The sequence below is a fragment of the Diuraphis noxia genome, unplaced genomic scaffold (genome assembly GCF_037042655.1).
Source record: "Diuraphis noxia isolate RWA-SAM2 unplaced genomic scaffold, SU_Dnox_SAM2 contig0002, whole genome shotgun sequence".
In the NCBI taxonomy this organism is placed as follows: Eukaryota; Metazoa; Arthropoda; class Insecta; order Hemiptera; family Aphididae; genus Diuraphis; species Diuraphis noxia.
This window is the reverse complement of record NW_028301712.1, coordinates 75,520,425-75,543,479: the sequence shown is the minus strand read 5'-3', so window position 1 is coordinate 75,543,479 and position 23,055 is coordinate 75,520,425. Positions and strand designations below refer to the sequence as shown.

At 27.8% G+C, this 23,055-nt stretch overlaps 1 protein-coding gene across 2 annotated transcripts in view; it reads left to right on the top strand.

Moving 5' to 3' along the window:
* Positions 1-3,258: 3,258 nt before the first annotated feature.
* Positions 3,259-23,055, top strand: part of DIP-beta (Dpr-interacting protein beta) — a 217,546-nt gene continuing 197,749 nt past the window's right edge. For both annotated transcript variants that reach the window (XM_015509734.2, XM_015509726.2), the window contains exon 1: positions 3,259-3,710. The gene's annotated coding sequence lies outside the window, so the exon portion shown is untranslated. The remainder of the gene's footprint in view (positions 3,711-23,055) is intronic.

The window sequence follows — 23,055 nt, the reverse complement described above, 5'->3', positions numbered from 1 at the left end:
AATTCTTGCACAATCTCCCGACGGATTTGTTGTTCATGATTCCCTTATATAAATTAAATTATATGTTATTCAATAAGAGATGATTTCAAATCTAAAATTACATGTTACTAGGAAAACGGAATAAAATATATTGTACATCGTACATAAATACAATACAAATTAGTTTTGAAGATAAACTAATATTACTTTTATCTATTAACAAGTACTCTAAAAAACAAAATAAATTGTGTTATTTTCAATAAAGACATTTAATTTTACTAACTATTTATTAGTAAATATATACCTAATCATACTCTAATAATTAGTTTAATATTTATACATTTTAAAAAATATTTTGATGTTAATCAATACAATATTTTTTTTCTTAATGTTTATTGATAAATATAACGAAATGATTCGTTTAAAAAAATGAAATGGAACACTTTTGTTAGATTTCTACCATTTATTATTTTAAACTTTTTTTATTATTTATCTTTAGCTTTAGTGATAGATGCCATTATATAGCTTTATACATTTTATTGTATTTATTTATGCTAACAATTCTATTAAAACAATACAGAGGGGACTTTTTAGGACTTATAACTATTTGTTTGTGTATGCCTTAAATTTATTTCTTCATTTTGATACTCCCGAGAAATGCCTTTAGATTCTGAGTCTAAAAGACTATTGATTTTACAACGATGTGTGTTTTTTTTTTTTTCGTGCCCGTGTACACGATAAGTTGTCCAAGTAGTGCTTCGATTTTTAACTTTTGTAGCTTTTTCGATGGGAAGGTGAATTTAGTTGATGTGTTAAGGAGGTCAATATTGAAAATCCACAGTAGTTTTCTAAAGCAACCGAAAAAACAAAACAAAAAATTAAGGAAAAACGGGAATTTTTACACAAAATGTCTATCCGACCAATCGACCTAATAATGCAATAATATTAAAAAAAAACTGATATGAAGTCGTTATAATAATTTTTTTTACTCTTTTCACTGAATATAACGATAGAGTCTTTCATAGTGCTATTCGTTAGAACTTAGAACACAGAACACTTACTACCAATATGTAACTATAGGTGTGCACCGTGTTGGCTATATGTATAGTCGCCGCTAGATAACTCGTCGACAAATAGAAATCTGGCATTTATCGCTGTTCCAGATGGTTTATTATAAAATATGTCAAAATAAATGGTTGAATCTAATAAAATTATCAGATATTACCGATAACACTGATATTATTACACGAATGCTTGAATAAGAGAAAACTACTTGCGTCTTTTTTTAAAACGAATATCCCAATATACTATAATATTATATACGCGAGTACTTTTCATTTACTTTTAAATTTAAACAAATTAAATTAATATATTATTGGATAATATTTTTAATTATTAAAATACATTTTTTTTTTCATTTTTAATATTAAAAAAAAAAAAAAAAAAAACTCTAAAAACATTTTCAGTATAAATAGTACCTACTTACCAAAAAATATTCAGAAACTACTATTATACCTAAACTATTTCAGGTCCCAACTAATGTTGTATCAGTGAAAATCTCGGACCCAACTACTAGTATAGTACCAATAAAATCTGGGACCCAACTAGAAGCTACACTAGCAGAGTAGATCAGTATGATGGACAAATTATTGGTCGATTTCGGCTAAAATAATTGTCCGACACCGATCCCATTAATGGTATAAAATATATAATAATGCGTACAAATCGGTAAGTCCCTGAACCATCACTGTTGACCGTCGAGTAAGAATTCAAGTATTGAAAATCGTGGTATTTTAAAAATTCTGCGTAGGATAATTTGCTGTCTGATTACTTAATAATTATTTAATTTGGCATTATATCGAACACTCAAAACTGTAAGAGGTAGGTAGGTATGTGATACTTCAAAATTAACTCGTCGTTAATAGAAATGGAAAGAAAGAAGCAACAATAGTAATGATTTATAACAGTTTAAAATATAACTCGATGCGCTATCATGTGCGGCGGAGTAATGCGAAAAAGTTTTCAGAAACTTATTTGGAACGCACATTGTCGTAGTTGTTGACATGATCGTGTTCGGTGAATTCTATAGACCGTTTTCTTTTCTTTACGAATATTGACCCTTCTTTTATCCATCACATGTTCCATTCATGTTAATTTAGTTATTATAATATAATACGAGTGCCCACTGTCTATTAATGGGTATATCAAAATGAGATTTTATATTCATAGTTCATATGTTTTTTTTCGATACGAAATCAGCGAGTTCAATTGATATAGTTATATTAATTTTGTACACTGTCTAGCGTGAATCTAATCATTTTTTTTTTAAATTTAGCCACGACAACAAGGGTCATTGGCTTTAGAGTTTAGATATTAGATGCTTAAAATATATTTACATATAGATGATATATACAGGTATAGTTTATTACATATTACAAATATTATATGACATTATACAATTTAGTCGATTTAAAGATATTATCAAGAGATAAGCAGATTGTTTTCAATTTGGAATTCGTCCTTGAAGTCTTTATATTGAAGTTCCGACAGTGGCATATAATGTGTTTGGTCGTTCATCGCATGTGGGACATTAAGCTGGTTCTGGTCTGGTTAATAAATTAATGCTTGTATCTAATATTATAACATTTTATAATGATATTATATTTTTAACTTCGAAATAACGAACGGATTTCGATTTATATGATGTAACATATTATCATTATTTTTTTTTTCTGTAAACATGACGAGTGTATTTTTATAACATTATGTGATTTTCTCTCAAGTTCAGCTGGCATAGGAAAAATAGATTTTTATCTCAAAATATAATTTTGTATTATCCAGTCACGTAATAATTTTTTTTTAGGTTCTTGAAAAACATCAACGCCTACAATAGCTGACCTGCTGACCCCTAGTAAAGAATTTCGAAAAATTGTACGTTTTATACCTGTATTATAATATAATGTGAGTTCATGATAATACGATATAGTAGGTACATTGGTATAAAAAATTGCCAAATTTATTTTATAGGGAGACTCGTAGAAAAACACTATCATATGACGGAAACGATAAGAATTAAAATATTAGCCACGTAGGGGCGGGTGGGTTTGGAGGGGGGCGGTCGGCGATTCCTTGGAATACGTTCGGTGACCGTCGCGGGCCTTAACGCGACGGACCAATGAGGGTGCGTGGTCGCACGGGTGGCGGCCGCGAGGGGGTTGGTACGCATCGGCGGCAGCGACGTCGGCGGTTCGGGCGCGATCGCGGAAAAACACTCACTGCCCGCACACACGCACACGTGTTTTCTCGCCGGCCAGTGCTCGACCCGGTGGCGTGCTCGTTGCATTCTCGTCGTCGTCTGTCACATTCCGTCGCCGTCGTTGTCGTCAACAGCCCTACATTTTTCCAACGGCTCCCAGTCCCTTTTTCCTCCATTTCACATCCAAAAATAGCCCGACAACAGAAATTTTATGTCACTTAAATTATTGTTTTAATGATAATATTAATAATTGCGATCTAGGTCTGACGACGCACAATTATTATACATTTATTACGGTCTAATACGTCATTATAAATTGTACAGCGGCAATAACGAATATAGCTCGCGTTTTACACGCGTATAAATTTCGGTGACCATTTTTTTCAAAATATTTGCGATCTGAAACGATAACAGCGAACACGACTCCGCGGACAACAGCGACACAGTCGACGTGGCGTTATTGCTCCGACTTAGGGTGAGTTATCATGATTTTGCAGCATACAACTTAATTTAACTTGATTAATGCATGTGACGGGACGAGAGATATTTTGTGATTTCATAGTCAAAAATAAGTAAAACGATAAAAATGTACAATGGTTGATGGAAATAAATGTATGCATTATAACAATATTAGAAAATGAGTTTAAGTATACGTAAATAATACTATACTGATGATTATTGTTCACATATAAATACACTGCAGAATTTAATACACGATTAAGTAGTTTATTTTCCAAATTAGATTCTTACTAACTGTATTAATTATCAGTTATGATAGTTACAAATTAAAAAAAAAAAATTAATTTCACTATTATGTTATTGGGTAATCATTTCGTTCTAATCGATCTGTAGGATATGGTATATCGAAATATCATATAGGTACCTACTTATTTACCTAAGTAGAATATTATTAAATTAATTAAATATTATAAATAAATAAATATAATTTCTAACACATTAGTTATACGACTATTTTACATATTATATAAATAGATTTTGATGTAGGTAATACAAAAAATACAAAAATTATAAAAATATTATATGCCTAATTGAATAAGAAGAATTGTTTTATTCGTCTAATATATTTTAAAATTTATATGCATTATTCTTTAAATTAAAACTAGCTATTCAAATGATTTTTTTATTTATAATCTCAAGCTTACATAACTATTTAATTAAACCATTAGTTTTATATTTAAATTTTAGACGAGCCTGACGAGCACAATATTATATGTATTTATCATATAGTTATGATACATTTATTTATTACATTCATATAATTTATGGCATACAAGCAATTGAGAAATTTAGCGTATTTATTGGTCAATTTAATTTTTCTTAAAATTATATTTGCAATATTTAAAATATATAAACTATGATTTTTAAATTTTAATCGAATGAATTGAATTGTATAATTTATACAAATTATAACTCAATGTTTTTATGTAAGAATTTACATTTAAATATTTTCAACGAAGAAAACTGAATATTATTAATTTTTTTTAGCACTGTTTGTTGATTACAAGTGTAATGATATTTAAAATATTCTATAAACATCTTTTTTTTTAATTTACTAGAAAATAAATAAAAAGTTAATTTTTTTTTTAAATTAGTACCAAAACTTCAACATACATAATACAATTTTAGTTACAATACGATATTTTGCTAGACAGATATTTTGAAATTTCCACTAAATAAATAAATGTTTACTAAGTATTTTGACGTTTAGCATAAAATAATAATATAATTCAGTGTTTTGGTAATGAATTAACCCTTATAAATTACGATTAGCTTCTCGTGAATCTCTGAAATTAAATAATTAATAAAACGGCAATTATCGCTAAATAAACATCCGACACAATGAATTTACATAATAATATATACGGCTTCATTAAATATTAAAGTTTAGTTTGTTTAGTCACGTAATCCACAATAGCATTTAACACAGTTAGTTTTGTCAATAATTAGACTGTTTTTAATCAGATGAAATTAAATGGATGTTAAATTTGTTTTCGATACTTATGTATGCAACGTTACTATTTTTTTTTTTATCAAAAAGTATCTAAAAATTAAATTAAATTGCGTATCATTTTAATTTTGTTTCAAATACTAAGGGGGACTTTTTATTCATTTTGAACACTAAATCCTTGAATTGTGATACTCAAAGTACTTGAAAATGGTGACTTTTAAATGTAATAAAGTTATAGAATCATAAAAATACAAGTTTTTTTCTCTCTTTTGTGTATATAGTCATAACATTCCATTCAAGCATTGTGTTTCTACGTACAAACAATATCACTATATAACTTCGGAAATATTATGAGATGAATTTGTACAATTGTGACCTTTTCAAACAAAAAGATTACAGTGGTAAGTTGGTGGGTAGAAACAGAGGGGCTAACAGGTATCTTTATCGTACAAAACAAAGTATTGTTGAAAAGTTGAACCACTCCAAATAAACTACAAAGTTCGACGTACACGAAAATCGGTACTGAAATTCATTTGACCCAACAAATGCGTATTTTTTCCCGGTAATTTTTTGCTTACAAAATATTATATTCATTCTTTTTAAAAATAAAAATAAAACTTAGTAGACTCATTACACTGTATCCTCTAAAGAATAATAATAATTGTATAGAAAATCTTACCTAATTTTCAAGAAAAACATAAATAATATAATGAAATGTAATAGCAAGAAATGGCAAATTTAATATTTATTTAATACATAAATTATTATTTTATGACTATAAAATTAGGTATATACATTATGGTAACAACTAACTTATCAGCGTTAATCATAATAAACAGTTGATTAATAATCAATTTATGTAAATGAAAATAATTGCCAACACATATTGAGATAATTTTGATAATTTCATGAATGGAGTCATAACTCTTAATATTTTGCAAATTGTTTTCTTTAAACCTTGTGAATATTTTTACTCATTATGACATGTCAAGAAATGCGGTCAGGTTCCACTATTTTTATTACCATTACAATGTTTTATGGACTTTTAAAATATGTTGCCGTGACAGTAAATTAACTATTTAAATTTAGTTTAAAATATCACTTCAAAGTTCAAACAAACAGGAAAAAAACTCAGATTTCTTTATTTAATTTCGATCGAATTTAGGTTAATCCTATTTAATAAATATTTATTATCATCATTAAGTTGCTTACACTTTATTAGGTACTAACTATATATTTTAATAAAGTTATAAATAAGCAAATTTTTTGAAAGTAAAATTAGTTATAAATTACTAATACAATACATTTGTATAATAAGTTATTTTAATATTAATATGTTAAAATACATTATTTAAATAATGCACAAAGTACATTGCGTAATAATCTAGGTGTTGACATTTTTTTTTTTAATTTGTTGATACACTTTAATACTTAATAAGTAATTTATAAGTTATTAATTTCTTTGTTAAGATTTTTGATAAAAATAAATTTGTACGTAGAAATCAATAGATCTTATGATACTCTTTGTATATTGTATAGTGTATATTATTAGATATTGAATAATAATATTTTTGTTTGATATTTCTATTTTAATAAATTAAAAAAATCAATGCAACATAAATGAATACAATTAACATTTGATGTTTTTAATATTTCTAATTCTAATGCAATTTGTAAAAAATATATTTTCAACCTATAAAAATATTTTTTTTTATCATTTGAAATGCACCTAATCAGACTTTAGTTAAGATTGCTTTAAATTGTTTATTAGAAAGCTTACAGTTTACTGGAATACAAAAAATATAATTTTTAATTATGTAGGTATCTATTATTCAACTTTGCTGATAATATTAAATGAATAATTTAAGTCTTAAATTACATTTATAAAATATGAATGGTATCATAATATGTATGTAATATTTATCTACATATAAAATTTAAGGTCAACTTTAACTTTATATTTATCACGATTCGATAGGTAAATAGGAGTTAAAATAGTTGTATGAATAGATGGATATTTGTAAACCGATAATATGATTCGATTTTTCTCGAATATGGATGTACCCGGTGTAATGTTTAAACGAATATAATATTATACTGTATTTAGGTAAAGGATATGATTTGTTAGATATTAATAGAAGGAATATAATAAGTTGAAATTAAATTATATATATATATAAAACCGTGATGTTAAAGATGCATGTAAATATTTGTTTTGTACGATCGTGTACTTAAGTTGATCAAATAACTTGTGAGGTATGGATATGTCTCCCGGTCTTCCTATTGTTCATGTTCATCGTAATAAAATATCTAAGTAAAAAAAATTCGTATAAATGTAAACATTGTATTATTTTCGTATTTAAAATGAATTGCTTTTTAACAACATTTAAATCTAGTTAGGTATTTCCAAAGAAATATGATTAAAGCAATAATGCAATGATAAGTGATACATAAAATACACGCCACCGGGATGTTTAATAATTACAATATAGTCCAATTGTTTCGATGCCAACTCATCGGATTCAAACTCAAATAAGACCAATTTTATTCCATCTATCTTGATGTGTTTCTTTTTATAGCTACATAGTATATAATATATACTATATAGCTATAACGGGGTTTACCAACGAAAACGATCTATCCACGTATATTCAGAATTTATAGCCCATACCAGAGGTATTCAAACTTTTTCATCCTGTGGCTAGTTGCTCCTGTGGGTGTTCACAATATTTCGACGGCTCCCAAATAATTATGAAAAATGTAAACAACACATGGATAGAATTTAGCCAATTTGAGTGAAATAACAGTAAAAATGGGATTAGAAATAACATTTTAACAGGTCGAGTGATATGTTTCGTTATCGTTTTCTTAATGATTACTAACAATATTTCTAATAATTATACAAGATATACATACATTATGATGTTGGTTTCTGGTGCTTTATCGCGGCTCCCTTCACAAACTCTCGTGACGCCCCTGGGAGACGGGACACACAGTTCCAACACTTTTGGTCCATACTAATAATTTTGTACAAATCATATTATTTTATATTTATATACCTATAATAAAGTTATTTATTTATTTCTGCACAATATTGTATTATACTACACAATATGCAGTGCTGCATTTAGACATTTTGCGCCCCGGTGCAAAAAAAAAAAATTGGCGCCTCCTAAGCCCCGGTGAAAAAAAAATTGTTCCTCCTATAGAAAATATGTGAGATAGATCAGTGTTTCTCAACTTGGGGGTCGCCAACTTATTATTTAGGGTCGCAATCGAATGATTTAAATCAATTCGAAAATTAAAAGCTCAAATAATAAAAAAATAAAATCAATAAAATATTATTATATTACATACCTATTACGAGTATAGATTATTTATATTAAAATGGAAAACACACTATTATCATTTTTAAAGCGATATTACTCTATGACGTCTATTAAAGAATCTATACTAAACGTTGAATATAGATTATCAAGTATCAACCTAAGATAAGGCCACCGCCGCGGCCGCAGTGCACACTGCACATATTATATTATTATAAAAATCCATTTTAAAAATCCAGATTAAAAATATATTTATATAATAAAATGAAATATTTAATGTACGTTTTTTTTAATTTTAAATAAATATAATATTATAATATGTATCTTTTATATTTCTCGTGTACAGTACTTGTAGTAACTATAGACTCTATATTATTTATAATGATAATCTAAGCGAGTATATAAAAATATATATGTAGGGGTCGCTAAAATATTACCTATTTAAATGAATAATGTTTATAATATAGAATAATATTCAAGATCATTGTTTTGATTGTTTAAATAATAAATTTCAAACGGCATAATTATACTATATAATATATACAATACTATTATACTAGATTATATTATATAATACTGTTATAAAAATAAATTAAAGTATCCAATTTTAAAAATTTATAAGTAAAGACATTTCTGACCACAAAATTTTGGCGCCCCTAAAATACTGGCGCCCAGGGCAGTTGTACCCAGTGCCCTCCCCTAAATGCGGCACTGACAATATGAGTTAAAATATAAATTAACGTGTGCAGTTGGGGATATATCTCCTCCACCTATATGAGCATTATTAGTATACATACCTTAAACATGACTGAACTTTGAACGTTTTTCTACACTTAACGTTTGAAAACGTATAATATAAGGAATATAACTGGACAGTCGAAGGTCGAAGTTAAATGTTGTATTATAAAAATGTTGTTATAGATACTATATTAAATATATTGGTTCTATTTTATAGCTTATTTGATGACACCACCCTCCCTTACAATTACAAATATACCAAAATCCTGCACACGCCACTGAATTGTTGTACAATTTGTTGTTTGGTTCGATTTGTGAGCCGAATAAAACACTTGGCCGTGACAATGATAAAAGATAACTATCTGTTCATAATAAAGCGTAATAATATCATATCATATTATGGTGATATAAATTATGATATTATATTTTATAACCAATATAAAGTAAAGATAAAATACGTGGAAACAATTTACCCCTTTTTTGTGAAGACGAAAGTAAATAGATATGTAGTTAAATTTTGAATCTAGCTTATTATATCAGTTCAATACAAAATATTAAAATATTTTTATCATTAAATATGAATGGTAAATAAGTATTTTGGTTTACTTCTATATTTCATAAATTTTACCAGAAAATTATTAGTTACATAGTTTCAAATAATTAATTAAAAGCTTATAATATGCAAGTTTATTCAAGTATAAATTGTTAAAGATAGCAATAAAGATAATTAAGTGTTTCGCTTTTTATATCTGCATATTATAGTTCATGAATATGTATATGTGCAAAGTGATTATTTTAACAGTAAGCACTCATTATGTTATGTGTATAATATTGATGATTTTAAAAATATATTTTTACTATTTCTTATCAATATCATTAATTAAATATTTTAGTATTTAAATTAAATGACACGTACAGAGTGGTGAAACACAGTATTAGCCAATACAAGTATAATGATAATCCCCTAATCTTTCTGACCACGCTAAGCACTTCCAAACTTTAAACACTTAAAGCTAATAAACTCGTTCAAAATCCAATTTTTGGAATTCAAATATTAATATTATATATTTTTAAACTTTCAAGATAATGACTGATGAGTGTTTACTATTGAAATAATCACTTTTTTATATGGATATATATTTAAAAGTATAATATGATGCTGTTATAATATATTATTTTATTTTAGTGGATAAACTCTGTTGAATATTGCAATATATCGACACTAAACTTAAGTGTTTTAGTGGTTTGTTTTTGAAGACTAGATATGGTTTTTAAAAACAACGTTATTTTCAAAATGTACATACAGTAATGCCTTGAGACATTGTTTTAGCTCTTACAAGATATTTAATGTGCGGCATATTTTATGTTATTAACGACCCGAGATAAGTAGAAAACTCTGTATTACAATGATCAAAAAATATAAATTTTTATTATATTTTATGGTATTATGTATCATCATGTGGGTATAACAATATTTTATGTAATACGGCTGATAGGTAAGTATTTGGTTATTTTTATAAATGCAAATTTACAGTGTATATCTAACATTGCATAATTATATATTTTATATTATATATAATATATATATATATATATATATATATATATATATATACATATATACTCTATATGCGTGTGAATTTTAACGATGGTTTTAGCGATTTTGTTTAGTTATTTTATTTTAATGTTTGTCTAAAAAAGCATATTTTATGATTCTCTAATAAACATTTAAAAATTTATAAAAAATCATTAACGATACAAAAATTACATATACAATATGTATAAAAAGTATGATCAAGGTAATTTACCAACATGATCACTCCAATTTTTTATTCAATAGTAATGCAGTTATTAAAAATCTGATTTTTGAAAATTTTAATTGTATTTAAAGACCATATTTTAAAATATTTGAGATTTTTTTGTACTAATTAGTAATTTGTTGAGTAACCTTGTTGAGTAACTTAACCTAACCCTGTTAGGATACAAAATTTGAATAAGTAGTTTTTAAAGGATTGTAACTTTATGCATTAATGGTTTAATGATGGATTTAATATCTGAGTTATACATTTTAATCCATCAAAATATATAATTTAAAAAAATGTACAAGTATAATAAACATTAGATCTAATATTACATCTATTATTTAACATAATATTTTTTTATGTATATTTTAAAGAATATTATCCTTAGAATACATTTTTGAATATCTGAAATCTATTTATTTGAATATTTAACTGAGTTCATGAATATTAAAAAAAAGATATTCAATTCATAATTTACAGTTAAAAAAAAATTGTTCTTTTGCAACCCCGAAGTTTGTATCGTAATAGGATACTTCTTAGGTTGTACAAAACAATTTTCAAGAATTTAAATATATTTAGAATTTTCAAGAATTCGATTAAAAATAAATTCATTATTGGGTGCAGAAGAAATGCGGCTGCATGCTCTGTAAATCACCTATGTATCGGTATATCTATCCCGCAAACCTAGAATCTATAATGATTAATGATACTCGAGGAATATAGTTTATTTTATGAACGGAGAAATCATTAAAATATTTTAATGTTTTAGTCGAATGAATTTAGATAAATTGCTTTTAGCCAGCAGTAACTCTGTGGTCCGATTACATGGCAACGATTTCGATCGTTTTCACTTATTAAAACAATATATTATTATTCTACCCGAACGGTTGTTTTAATTATATTCATCGAGACGCACTTTTATAATAATTGCAAACCAATAATAACAATGGAGAGGGAAAGTTTAATTAATAATGCAATCTGATGAGTGGAACAGAAGGAATACGTACAAAATAATCATAGCTAATGGATTTTGAATTAAATTTTGAACCACCGGGAACTCGACAAAGACTGTTTTTTTCTTCTTTTGTGTTAGCAGTTTTTTTGACTTCAGATAACCATCAACAGGCCGATCGTGGATAGACGATATATTTTTATTTATCAGTCATTCGTGTTGAACTCTTTCAGTTATTTACCTTTTGATCGTTAAACGAAATACAATACAATGTGCAATTATATGTTTGGAATTCGTAGATTAGTATTATTATTACGTTTTTATGCGGAATTATAATAATAATAATAATAACAATAATTGTTTGAAACAAATATGATGTATTAATTTTGTGTTTTGTATTTTGTACAGATACGTTTATAATATTATAGTGATATAATAAAATACTATTATATGCATTTCATTTATTTATAGTATTTTTTACAATATATGATATTATAATTCATAATAGTTAAATGATACAGTTAAGTAATGTACAAGAAAATTAAATTAATAATTAGGTACCTTTAATTTATTTTATAAAAATAAATCTAATTAGAATTAAGTAATATAATGAAATAAAAAAGAAATAGAGTAAATACAATTACAATAAATTAGGTAGATAGGTATACTGCAATATATTTAGGAACATTAAACGCTATCTAATATTTTCGATTTTATGCGTTTGCTTATCAGATTTTATCTGGTTATTATATCCTTTTAGATTCTGAGCCTGGCGTGCCCATAAGTAAAAATTTAAGGAGGGTCAAAATAAAAAAAAACTTAAATGTAAGATACCAAAGATTTAATATTATTTTCACATGTGAAGGTAAATATGCATGTTATATTTGTATTGTCATATGTATATATAGGAACAGTTAGTTAAAAAAAATTTTAATTAGTATAGAACAAAAAATAGAAAATAAAATAATCTAATCTAATATAATATTATTCCGTATCGGTAAATAAGAACTGAACATTTCTTCGTTCTATTCCAAACATATTAATGACATCCTGAATGAAAATATCCTTGTTTATGTTTACTCTTTCAGGATGAAGGCTCATCATACACAACCCATCATATTATTTTTGGTCCAGGGGGGGCAAGTGCCTTATCCCCCCCCATTGGGCACCCATGTTCTGAACGAAGCGAGGAATGTATTGATTTTACCATGATGTGTGTGTGTTTTTTTTGTGTCTGTCATCACGTTTCGGGACAGTAAAATTGCTTCGATTTTCGACTTCAGTACGTTGTTCGATCAGAAAGTGAATCTAGTTGGTAATTTGGGGGGTCAAAAGTAAAAAATTCTCAATATTTTTCTAAATAATCGGAATAAACAAACTAAAAATTAAGGGAAAACGGGAAATTTTACGCTAAATCAGTTTTCGATAAAATCGATTTTGGATTTTGATGTAACTCTAAAACAAATGACCGAAGGTACTTGAAATTTCCACTGAATGTTTACATAGATATTTTCTATATTTATATTCTATATTTAGTAACCCACTTGTAACTTATATACTGTACAGCAGAGCGACATCCACGACTTACCCGCTATTTTCAAGTTATATATTATTTGAATTTTGGAAATATCAATGAGGCAAAGAACATGTGCATATTATTATCAATTATTATTTATCATTGTATTTTATAATAAATATTAACACTAATGAGTAATAATTATTAAGAACTCGGCCTCTTCAATATAAGTATTTACTAAATGCAGTATTGCAAAATTTTCAAAAATTAATTTTCTAATTCATTGCATATAATATATATTTTCGAAATTGAAAATGAAAATCAATATTTATTAATATTTTTCTATCTCGGATATAATGATAATGATGAATAGTTATATTATTTTATGTATTATACATATAGGGCGTTGATAATAAATTTTAAACAGTGCACTAGTGCTGCTTAAATAATTAATGTAACTATGTAACTGTATTCTATAAACCATTGAAGCTTACCATACATTAAAACATGTCAGGATGTCCGTGGAGCATTGCCCAAATCAAAAAAGATATAAAATAATTGAGCACGCACATGTAAAAAAAAACTGCTTATATTATGTGCATCTACATATTTTCATTATTATTATTATTTTTGTGTGATCATTTTCATATTTTTCCAGACGCCATTTACCTGTGTAATAATACGTATTAATGGAGTTTTTCCTAAAAAGCTTTTTGTTTATACCATTTGATAATATGTTGTAATATCTACCTATATACTGTGATATACTATATAATACACGTATACCGGCTGATCAATTTAATGTAAGGCACTTTCATTATTTCAAAAAGTTTAATCTTTTGTGAAAACATATTTATTTGTTTCTAATTTTAAGTTATTTAAAGTAATATATATATATATATTTTTTTTTTTGATCTGATTAGGTCCATTTTTTAATGATCACATTAATTTTTTATTTCCTTATCCTAAAGCAGAATAATTGTTTTACAGTCCTTTGATATATAAGAATTTTGGTATAATAGTCTATGCTTGATTATAAATGTATAATATACATAACTCCACAAAATGTTGGTCCACTATTAAACTCGTCTAAGCTTCAAATACTAACTAATAAATAATTTTTAAAAAATTAGATCTTATTAGATCGAAATGGTCTGAGATTAGACCAAACAATATCCAGAACACGGATATGAAATTAAAAATTTACGTTGTCACCTAAAAGAGTAACAAAATTAAAAATTAGAACGATAAAATGTATAAAATGTATATAATTTCAATAATCTCATAATGACTAATGACTTAAAATAGTTATTTAAAAGAGATATTTTTTTAAATAAGTTGTTTTGGGAAGTAATTGTAGTCTCGCGTAATAAACGGATCACTCCGTATAATATTTTTGTTTTTCTCGCACCACACGTCTCGATGACACCTCACAGTCGCCATGTTAACACACGCTTTGTGTTTCATAACCATTACACTTGCGTTTATTATTATTATTATTATTCACGTATATTTGTTTCCATCACCCCTCTTGGTACCTGCGGTGATGTCTTGCGGCAGATGATCAATGCGTTTTCATAATCAACAGTAGCAGCAATAGTAGCATCGTCAGTCGTATAACTCGTACATTATATATTTTGCAGACCAAGCTTCTCCTTAAACGCGTATCGACGAGATATACACAGATGAAATAAGGGATGTATCAAAGAGGGGGGGGGGGGGTGGTTTAAACGAAAACAACGTCGCGGTCGTCATTCGGGCGGCACATTCGATGACGGAGGTGCGGAATCGCGATAATATAGCCGCCATTGTACATTCGGCTCACGTACGAGACGAAACGCGCGACCCTCGTTTTCGCATAATCGGGAAAAAAATACCTCCACACGGTCGTTACGACTGCTATAGCTACGAGACAACGTTTCCTCCATTGTCATCGTTCGTTTTCTTCTTATTATTATTTTTTTATTTATTATTTTTATCTCAAGTCTTGTCTTATGCGTACTTTTGCAAATTTCCCTTCGTCTTTTCCACCGACAATTCTTTATTCTTTCTTCCCATCCAAACCGGTTGCAATTGTATGTCATCGTATTGTTTTTACGGCTAAATGGTATATTATAATATTCTGCATGTTATTGTAGTAGGTATATAGGTCGACCTCGATCCCATCCCCTTTCAAACCCAATGACATCAACGCAGCCCACCCGAATGTCAAGTCGATGAAACTTTCACGTACGCTTTGAAACGAGCGAAAAAAGTTCTGATGCGGATTCCCAAACGACCCTTCGCATAGACACCTAACACATGACCGGATTTCGCAAATAGTTTGTACTGGGGTCTATAAATACGTGTTGGAGAGCGGTCAACAATAGAATACGAGTATAATTTTCCACCGAAGTTGAGCGGCTCCTTGTTGAGTATAGTTTTATTTCTGACTAGACTCCAATAGCAGACTCTCTTCGATATACTTTTTTCCCCTCTAAACGACACGTGTAACGATCGACGACGACGATAAGATAAAATAATAACAAAATCAACAATAATATTTGTAAACCCTAGGTGTGTGTGTTTTTCAATTTCATATCACAAGTGACTATGAATTGAAACTATAATATGATCGATAGTATTTGATTGTTTACCAGACAAGATATAAAAACCTAGTGGGTGAGAAGGTGGTGTGTAGCACATCTTAACATAATAAATTTATTTAAAAAAAATTATTCATAATATCCAAAAATATATTCGATAATATGATTATGATATGCATTAAAGGCAGGGATGCGTCCGTTTTTAATAAATAATTGATTTTGAATCGGTTCCAAAATATTCTACTAAGGTTCTCGATACCGGTTCTAAAAAAAAAAATCTTAAAATAAAAAACAATAATTTATTAGTATACTATATAATACCATAATTTATTAGAAAATTAAACTGTTATTAATTAAACCAGAATAATAATAATAAATTAATATTTAAATAATACATTTTTTTTTACTTTTCATTGGGTTTGAGGCATCGACAGCAAGGCCTGTATCAAATTAGCCTGTAGAACTGTAATAATTAGTAATAAGTAACTTATCACAGTATCAACAAACAATATGTAAATATTTGATTATTATTATATAGGTATACATTTTCAAATTCAAAAAATTATAAACTTCACAATACACAACAATAAATAATTATGAAAATAGTTTAAAACGGTATCTAAAATTAATTAACAAAATATAATATATGTATTAGGTATAATATGATTCGAGGAAATTAAAATTAGTTCATCAGATTGATTTTGAATTGGTTTTAATCTCTTATTTTTAATTCAATATGAAAAATAGTAATCACTTATTATTAGTGTTAAATATAATACCTTTAAAAGGTAAATGACCAATTTATAAAAAATGTAAGTTTATTAAAATGTACGTTATAATTAATTATAGTTAAAGCTAACAAGAGAATATTTTAAGTGGTTGTATAAATAGAAAAAAAATATTTAAATACAATTTAATTTTAATTCTTATTAAATCAGTTTGTTTATAAAATGTATACCTATTATTTTAATTTATATGGTACGACGTGTTTATGGTATGTAGTGATACTAAAATATAGGGCGGCGTTGTGTGTATGCAATATTGCTACACCAAAGCAAATTTTCTAGAAAATAATTAGCATAATTATTGTAGTAGTACTGTGTAGGAGACATGCAAAACAGTAAATCAATATTTAAGGTAGCAAATAAATCAGAAAAAATGGTACATCTAACTAAACATGAAATAATTTTTTTTTTAAACATGATAAAATCATTACATTTATTAATAATTAGAAAATGGGTTTCCAAAATTGTTGTTAAACTTTAAGTATAATATTATTATGGACAAAAATATAAATACTATACCTACATTATACTTAAGCAACACATTACAGTAACAATTTTCAACACACTATCTGTATTTTTAAACTGTAAATTTGTATTTAGTAACACTATTTACATATGAACATAACTATATTATTATTCTATGTATTTCGTAAATAAATGTTATCATTACGAAAGCAAACGAAATATTTTTGTTTCTTGTTTGAATTGATTTTGTTACTTAACATATTAAATAACTTCAGAAGCATTTGGTATCGAATCGATTCCCTTGAGGAACATAGGAAATAATAATTAATTTAAGTATCTTAATGTGTACATTATTCCATATAGCATAATATGATATAATATTCTAATTGGTGTATTTAATTTATTAAAAGGATCAACACATCCAAACTGTATGTACTAGGTGTATGTTTTGTTGGGTTAGTGATTCGTACCTATGTTATAATATACGAGTCACTTAACATTTTATGATTGTTGAGTATAATTTGTTTTTTTTTTATAATTAGATATTTAAAGTTGTCAAGAACTATTCAAATGCATAATCGTACTATTATTTTAATAGGAAATAGTTGTAAAACTTATTATTATTATTTTTATTAACATAAAGGCTTCAATTACAAAGATTATTAGCCTAATAATAACAAAATTTTAAAGATTTACAATATGAAAGTTGATATTATCTTATTATTATGGGAATACAATGTAAAACTATTTATCATGAATCAATAATAACAAATTTGGCAACTTTTTTGATACATCTGTTCATGATTTCCATGCATTCCTATGTATGGTATTAATAACATTATTTTGACTATTGGGCTTATCAAAGTTCTAAGTCTTTGTGGTAAAATTAAGATTAACGTAGCAACAGAGGATTCCAAAAACATTTTTTAACAGGTATTTCACGCTTTGGAATAATTAAAATTAATTTCTCTAAAACAGTTTCCACGGTACGGTCGAGGGTGACATCCAAGTGTTACTTAAGACCCTCCAAAAAATTACTGTCGTCATTGCTGGTGAAACCTAGGGCGGGTTACATTTGCTTCGTCTGATCTTTTGAGTCTTGACGTAATTAAAACTTTCGCAATTAAAACTTTAAAACAATTTTCGCTTTATGAGGATATCGTCCCGTTGTTTGTTTTATTTTCCGCATAATACAGTTTTTCATTCATCCTTCCGTTTATTTTTTATCATTTTTATTGTTATATTTTTTTTGGTTTCTTCTCACACTCCTCAACACCACCGTGCTGCAACAAGTCTAAACAGGAAAATCTCGGCGCAAAAAGATTCTATCAATTATTTGACACCCTCAGGGGTCGAACACATTTTATGAGAGTGTGTGTTGTTATTGTTGTCCTATAAGCACGTACTCCTTACACATCGGCCACCATACTCCACGTCTTACTCGTGCCAATGAGGTACCGTGGATCATCGTTTTTTTTGCATAAGAATAACTAAAAAAAATTGACCTTTTTGTTATTCTACTTGAAGAAAATATTCATTCCAATGGATTTTATACGACATGACGTTGGTTTACCGGGACCTATTGTTTACATTATATCTCACTATATTTTATATGAATAAGCGACCTATTTCGTGTTCCATATGAAATTTTACTAAAAATATAATATTATAAAAAAAGTGATTTTGATTTAACGTGTGAAAACCATTTGTGTAGTTATCATAATTCTTAACTACGTACAACATACGGTAAAGTTACCCTAACGAGTTTTCAAATACTAACTTTTATTTTGTATGTTATAATTTGAATAAGCATATTTAAAATATATAGAGATTATTGATATACAGTTAGTAAATACGAAAAAAAGGGTAAACATAAAACACGAGTAACACAAGTTATATGAACAATAAGAAGCCCCTTTAATAGCACTCAGCTTTAAGATAAAAAGGTTAAATACAATTAAATAAAAATACCAAAGTACCGTTTTGCTTTGAGTTTTTGACGAGGATTTCCACGGAGTTAAAAAGTATGTAAGTTATCTATGAGTTTTATATGATTTAGTGATGTTTTAGTCCAGAAAAAATAGTAGAGCTTCGTTAAAAATTGGTTTAATCCTTATGTGTTTATATTATTTTTATTGTTTATATTACAAGGTGTTTGGTGTTAGAGACAAAGGGTGAAGTGTTGTGTGACATTTAAAAATGTATAAAATGTATTCAAGCTTTTTAATTGAATACCATAGTAAGATCTCTTATTCCAAGTTTAGATTTAATTAATTGGTTGGTAAATTGGTTTCGTGCCAGAAATTTTTTCAGTATTCCAAAATGATTGTTGAAAAATAATGATTTGACTTTATAAGGTTGTATAATATAGGTAGCCCATAGATTGATCTCTTATTAAAGTTACGATTTAAATATGTAACCGAATTAAACGATTAAGTGAATAAATGTAACATTAAAATTGAATGATTTTTTTTCACTAATCGTTAATTATTATTTTTTACTTTAAGTATCATATTATGAATGTTATAGAACGGAATATATTATTTTAGTTGCCAATAAAAATAAGATACGTATGATACGATCATACAATACGCACATTATTTGAATTATTGCGAAACCAATCGTTACTTTAAACAATACCACAATACCGCTGCTACTTACATAGTTACATATAAATACATGATCATCGCTCGCGAGTCTGCAGCTGATATAAGTATAATTATGTACGAAATACGGATATCCCCATTAGACAAATTACAAATAACATATTTGGTACGTGGATAACATCAAGTATTAATTCTTCGCATGAGTATTATATTAACAATAACAATAATAATTACTATTATTATTACCGTTGACATGTCGTACATAAGTATAATACGTGTGCCGCACACGACCACGATGAGATGGATAATACTCATCTTTGCAGCGTTGTTCATTATTAAAACTCAGAATATTACGGGCTTGTGTGAGTGGTATATGTGTGTGTGTGTGAGAGAAAGCATGTGTAGGTGTGTAGGGAGGGGGTGTTCGATGGCAGAGGAGAGTATTATAGTGTTCGTCGGGATCTGGTGACGTGACGTGTGGCATCTCGCTGTATAGCGTGGACCGAAAATATTTTTGAAGCGCCCGCGCGACCCTCTCTCGACGACGACGCTCGTCATTGTAACCTGCGGCAAAACCACCGTCGACGATACAATATATATCGCACCAAGAGGGAGAGGAGAATGAGTAGAATACACGGGTAAGTAATGGATTCGAAACCTCACCCCGCCGTACTATACTATACCAATAATATTATATGTATACGAGAGAACGTACACGAGTATAATACGACAACGGCGTCCATACAGTGTGGTATATAGCGAGATCCGACTGAATCGTACATATTATATACATCACGCGATCATATTATTCGTATATTACAATAATAATAATAATAATATATAGGTATGTATAATAATCCGGGCCGGATTAGCAAAACATTTTTTCCCACTATACCCGCACTGCCACGCCGACCACGCCATAATAATATTATAATATGCACACACACATAGACGTTAGCACGCACGCACATATATGCATATAGTGCGTTCATCAATCATCGTCGGGAACGTTTTTTTCGTCAAACCTTTTTTTCCCCAATTTTTTTTTTGCCGGTTATTTTTTCACCGTATCACCTGGACCCGTACATCACCAGCCGAAGCAGCTTTCGAAATCTCTCGCTTAACGATATATATACCTATATACACTTTTACCACCTCGACGGCCATCACATGTCATTCTCTACTACGAGACTGCTGCAATACTCCTTGTGTTGTATATAGGTACCTACTAGTTCTACAAGACGTGCTATAAAAAAAGATGGATTTCATAAACAAACAAAAAAAAATTATCGAATCAATTTTTTATTGTAATTTTTTATAAGATTCTGTTGCAACAACATATAGGTACAGTTAATGTATGGAACATCACTGTCCATATGTTGGTCATCTCCGTGTGGATACTCTTGGTAGGGCATTTTTCAGAAGTTTTGGAATTGGAACATTCGAGCAGTCGTCTCTCGTGGAGACAATTGACTACTGGTTTAAAAAAAAAAGTCTCTTCTTCGGACGCACTTGGACCTGCAAGACATGATCACAAACATCACAGGCCCATATCTCTATCTCCATTCATCGACTAGTTGCACATGAATGATCCTAATTCAACCGCGTATTATGGCACACTCTGCAATGTATACATACGATACTTGTGTATAATATTATTATGCTCATCGATCCTATGTCCATCGCAAAAAGTAAATAAAATACCACTGAAGGAGATACCGTTGATGTCACACATTATTGTTATTATATAGTTCATGATAAAGTTTCTCTCTGTAACCGATAGTCATGATAATATGATACACGGCGTTGTAGGTAGGTAGTTTTTGGTTGTTTAAATATTATAACCCGAGTTTGTGCATATTGTCCGTATTCTATAATGATGTTGAATATGGCATTTTAACTATTATGCTAGAAGTATTATATTATAAAATGTATATTGTTCATAATTGTTTGATAAATTAATAATATTTTAATAGTATAGGTATAGATGATAATATAATACGTGTATAATATTATTCACAGTATAATCTTTAGGCATTTTCGGCAATATGGCCAAACGTCAAAAAGTTAGCGCAAGGTTAAACTTGACTTACAACTTATTCTATTCAATTCGAACAAATTCATCAACAGTTTTTACCATTTAGTAACGATTAAGTTCGACCAATATAACTATAAAACTAAATTAAAAGTCAGTTATAATTAGACTGTTTAACTAGGTACTGACGAAAATAATAAAGTAAATTTTATATTTGATGATAAATTATAATGAATGATATAAATTTAATATTTAAATCGTATTACATTATTACCAGACGATTCAACTATAGTTATTATATTGAGTTACAATAATACACATATTATAAATCATAAAATTATGGAATATATTAATATTTAATCCGTCTAGTACAAAAAAAATAAGTTGTTGACTGCAGATGAAAATAAAAAAAGTATCCAACAAGTTAAAATACTAAATATGAAATTGACTTCATGCAAAATTATTTGATCAGAAAATATTAGAAAATAATCATCGTTTTATTTAATTGGGTCATATAAATGATAAAATGTACTTAATAATGTTTAAATGTAAATATTTGATAAATATTAATATGTCCCTGAATTTTATGTTCATATTAAATTTGCGAGAATTCTATACTAACATATTACGTAAAACAAAACCGATTAAAATGCTTACATTTTAATATCATATATTCATATAATAGTCGTTACTATATTTCATTGATATACCTATAAATATTCAATTATATAGTTTGTAGAAAATGCTTTTTTAAAACCAATAATGGATCGGTTTCGCTCTATTCATCTAAGAATGTTAAACATACGTGTAGTTTAACTGTTGTATAGTACCGCAGTGATGGTACTTTGAACAGCATATTATGAACTTTTTGTCGCTAATGAGACCTATAATAGGAGACGAGTAGGTGATTACTGGGGACCACGTTTTACCCCCACCTACGCCGCTCTGTCAACACAACAGCTATACATTTAATAATTATTACTATACATAAATATGCTGAGTAATATAATAAGTTTAATATTATGATTTATAACATTATGA